This window comes from Myotis brandtii, unplaced genomic scaffold, assembly GCF_000412655.1.
Source record: "Myotis brandtii unplaced genomic scaffold, ASM41265v1 scaffold525, whole genome shotgun sequence".
In the NCBI taxonomy this organism is placed as follows: Eukaryota; Metazoa; Chordata; class Mammalia; order Chiroptera; family Vespertilionidae; genus Myotis; species Myotis brandtii.
Genome location: NW_005369915.1, coordinates 4,707,045 through 4,712,172, shown reverse-complemented (window position 1 = coordinate 4,712,172; position 5,128 = coordinate 4,707,045).

Below are 5,128 nucleotides of genomic sequence, written 5' to 3'. Positions count from 1 at the left end.
ATCTCTGTATATTATTCTTTATTTCAGTCAGAGTATGCTTAATTTCTAACTGGTCCTTTTTCATATCCTTGAGGGTCTCACTATATTTCTCAGAGGTTTCTAGAAGATTCTTGAGTAACCTTATAACTGTGGTTTTGAACTCTATAGCCAGTAGTTTGCTTTCCTCTATTTCTTTCATTTATGACCTGTTTCTTTGTCTCCGCATTTTGGCTGCTTCCCTGTGTTGATAGAGTGGCTTTGTGTGCTAGGTGTCCTATAGGGCCCAGTGGCTCAGCCTTCCTAATTACCTGAGGTGGACACTCTTGGTGCACCCCTTTGTGCACTGTGTGCACAGTTTTGTTGTAGTTAAGCCTTGATTGCTGTTGGTATCACTGGGAGGAATTGACCTCCAGGCCAATTGGCTGTGAGGACCAGTTGTGTCTACAATGGGAGAACGTCTGTGCTGGGGACACCCTTATGGGGCAGGACTTACTTCAGCGGGGCTTTGGCACTCACATCACCACCAAACCAGTATTATGTGAAATGAGAGAACTTAGGTCAGTGATGGCAAACCTATGACACACGTGTCAGAGGTGACACGCGAACTCATTTTTTTGGTTGATTTTTTGTTAAATGGCATTTAAATATATAAAATAAATATCAAAAATATAAATCTTTGTTTTACTATGGTTTCAAATATTAAAAAAATTTCTATATGTGACACAGCACCAGAGTTAAGTTAGGGTTTTTCAAAATGCTGACATGCAGAGCTCAAAAGGTTAGCCATCACTGACTTAGGTGGAGAAAGGCCAGGCCATTCATATGCAAAAGCCTCTGCACACAGCTTGGGTGGGGTTGTAAATTGGGTGGGGCAGGGTCTCAGGGAATCCCCAGGGCAGAGCAAACCACAATGACTTCCAGTCTGCTCTGCCTCAGAGAGGTCCCAGGGTCTGTGTCCTGCGGCCCGTGCAGGAACAATGAATGCTGCAAGCACCTCTGCGAGAAAGCTGCCCTCACGTTCCATCCTGATGCCAGACAGTCCTGTTTCTCTCAGTATGAGTCTGGGTCCCCAAATTCTTACCCAGAACTGGAGTTCAGAGCAGTTGGAAGCTTGTATCTCCCTCCCTATTGAAAAAGACGACAGCGTACCCAGCTGCCAGCCCCTTTCGCTCGCGCCTCCTTACCTTATGCACCTCCGCACCTCTGTACCTCCTACCAGACTCAATGCGCTTTTTTTCTTTCCTTCTAGTTGTAGAATTTCCATTCAGCCAGCCTTCCTGTGGTCCTGGATGATATTCATTTTGTCTTTTAGTTGTAGTTTTAATGTGGTTGTGTGCAGCAGCAAATTCAGTGGTTACCTATGCCGCCATCTTGGTTGTCTTACTGCTGGCTTTCTTAATAAACTTGAAAGAAGGCTGTTGGCCAGGGCTGTGGTCACATTTGAAAGCCCAACGGGGAGGATATGCTTTAAGCTCAATTTCCTGGTTGTTGGTAGGGTTCAGTTCCTTGCAGACTATTGGACTGAAGGTCTTAGTTCCTCACTGTCTCTTGGCTAGAGGTCTTTCTCCTTTCCTTGTATTTTTATACAGTAGCTCACAATATGGCAGGTGACTTCCCTCAGAGCAGGTGGGTGAGGAGGGGGAGAGAGAGTTTAAAACTTATTAGTAAAACAGGTATTCCATAATTTCCCCATATTTTATTGAATAATAAAATAGAAGCAAGTCTGTAGGATAGAATAGAATAGAATGGAATAGAATCCAATCCAATACAGTACAATAGAATTAGAGTTGTTAACTCTAGGCCATGTTCAAAAGGAGGGGATTATACAAGTACTTGAATACAAGGACTCGACTCAGGAATATTTTGGAACTAAATTAGAGGCTGCTTACCACAGAATGTATAATAGAAAAGTCTTGACACCAATTCTTTTAAAAATATGTTATTATTGATTTTAGAGAGGAAAGGAGAGGGAGAGAGATGGAAACATCAATGATGAGAGAGAATCATTGATCTGCTGCCTTTTGCACGCCCCCACCACTGGGAATCAAGCCAGCAACCTTGTCATTTGCCCTGACCAGGAATTGAACCATGACCTATTGGTTCATAGATCGACACTCAACCACTGAGCCACACCGGCCAGGCATAGACAACAATTCTGTAGAGCATAATTCTGCCAACTTTTGCAAAGATCCAGATTGTATATATTTTTGACTGGATGGGCCATATGATCACTGTTGCATATTTTCTTTTCTTTTCTTTTTTTTTTTACAGTTCTTAAGAATATAAAAAATATTCTTAGCTCCAATGCCATACAAAAATAAGACATTGGCCAGATTTTTTCTGCAGGCCATTGTTCACCAACACCTCCTCTAATGGACTGTGAGGCAGATTTCAGCTCAACTTCCAAAAGTTCTCTAAGAATGAAGGCTATCTAATGATAAAAACAAGTTTGCTCAAAAATATAATGAATCACTCATTCACAGAATTACTTAAGCAGAGTCATGAAGTTATCTTTTACTGGGTAAAAGTGTGGTTGGGATTGAGAGGTAAAGCTAAGAAAATAGACCAGTTTGAGAACTTCCCCAAATCAGAGCATTATTTCACAAGATGTAGCTCAATAAAAAATGACCCCCTGGATGAATAATGTTGGAAATGATATGTGCTATATCTGATTTTGAGAGAAATACAAAATTTTAGCACACCAAATTCTCTGAGAAATGAAGAAACTAGTTTAATTCTGCTTTCTTCAAACTTATTTGACCAAGGAATCTCCCAATCCCCTTTGTTTTGGTAACATCCATTACTTTTGTATCATGGAATGAACTTAGAAAACATTAGCTTCAATGACATATAAGATCTTTTCCAACTTATTTAGTTCATGATAATTGACATGTAAGATATTTCTTGGTTCTCTCAATTCATAGTTTTATGTATATATGCCTTCCTAAAATGTTTAATTCATTTAAACATTTATCAACTATATCTATTAATCTGGGCCCTCTTACTAGGCATGGGAAGATAAAAATGATATGGCACTTGCCCTAAAAAAGCATATTAATTCCTTATAGGCTCTGAAATTTAGTACAGTGCTTCACACACAGAAGGTACTTAGGAAAGGTTTGTTGAATAAATGAAGATTGAAAAACCAGGGCTCTTTCAACTATTTGAAATTATGGACACATAGGGGAACTCAATAAATATATCAAATGAATCAATTCATTCTGGTTGAAAAATAACAATGCATTTAGTTATTCCAATATTGCAATAAGTCTGGATATAGTTTCATCAGCAATTAAACTAAGTTTATCACCATTGTTAATGAGGAAGTTTCAGTACTCCTGAAATTTAGATTCACATTAGAATCTGCCACTTTAAAAATAACCCTTGCATATTCAAGTTGACATCTTTCTACTAGATGGTTTGATATGACTGTGGCTTTCATCTTTGTATAATAGAGTATTATCTGGTTACAACACATAATTCAATTAACATTATCCTTTAAATTTCTCTATCCTTTGCTGAAATGCTTAAATGTATTTCTCTTTTATCCTTGCCGTTCCTTTTTCAATCTTAGAAACTGCTATCATTAATCTATATCTTTTGAGGATATCGTTTCACTTTAGCTAGGTACCGTTTCATTCTTATCATCCAAAGAGCATCAACTAGGCTGTTCTTCTCTATAGTATGTATTGCTATCAATATTCCATTCTTATATATTTTTAATCTCAGCCAAGAATGTTGTATCATCTTCAATTCTGGTCAGATAAAATAAATGTTCCATAGGATATGTAAATGATCCTATAAGCCAGATGAATTAGGAAGTTTTGCTTTCAGTGTAAAAAAAAAACACCAACAAAACAGCATTTATCCTTAAATCAGACATTATGGAAACAAACAAAATGTTACATGCTGGTATATTTTTAAATGCTAATTTTTTTTTTTACCTCCCCATGGGAAAAATGATATTTGTGACTCAGGCTTTGCTCTGGAAAATGAAATATTTTCATTTATTTACAAAGAAAAAGGAGGATCAGGAGCACTTAGGGAAGCTTTCACTCTTTCTCTCTCTCTCCCAGCTGTCAGGTGGTAATAGCATTGGCCTCTCCTTGCCTGGACTGGAAGCAAATAGATGCCCCCAAAACAACCTGGGAAATCAAATTTCAGAATGTTTAACTGGAAGCAATCTAAAAATGATATCTGGTCAACCCTGTTTTTATAGTTGAGGAACCTGAGGCTTAAGAAGATTAAATGAATTATTAAAGGTCATAATGCTCTCAGGACTATACTGGAGGCCACCTTTCCTGACTCCCAACTCAGGGCTCTTCCTACTCTATCACATCATGGTACCATCTCTTCTTCAAGTTTTGCTGAATAGTTAAGTGAGAAATTCATGAACAAATAAGAGTACTGACTAACAGATGTCCACTGGGTCCCAGGAGGGAACATTAAAGCAAAGAAAGCCTTAAAATAATTAAATAAATGGAATTGTAACTTACTAGTACAACTAGGCAATCAATGGTTAAGGCAGAAATAGAAGCATGGAAGTTAGTGGTGGCCCCATAGTGTTAAAATAGCTCATTTCATCAAGACATCCTGATAAAGTCCACATAAAGGGAAAGCATAAATGAAGGTTGAAAGTTTGGGAGCCTTTGATGCTCCTCTCCAGAGGCCTAATCTAGTCTCATTTTACTTGCACTGTAGAAATATATTTTAGAAGCAGATGTTTAAAGAAGCAGAACAGATCATTTAAATGTAGACATATTGAAAGGGTACCTTCTTGGGCTATCTTGAAATTTGTTTATTGAAGATCTGAGAGAAAGGTCACATAAATAAATCATAAAACAAAATCTAGGAAGATCAGCAGTAAAAAAAAAAATAGAAATCATTCTTACCTTGAAAGGCAAAAAGTTCAGATTACAACAAATAGAGTAACTTCAATTATGATTAGGTGTCCACTGAAACTCTGTTTATGATTTTAGAGCATAGATTAGTTTCTGCCACTTTACATTTCAAACCTTGTTTCTTCCCTGATATCTACATACTTCCAGCTATGGATGTCTTAGCTCATATTGCAATATGGCCTCTGGTCCTGCACCTTCACATAAGAAGGCCAGATTATCTGGTATTTCAGGTAGTAGGAGTTCCTTAA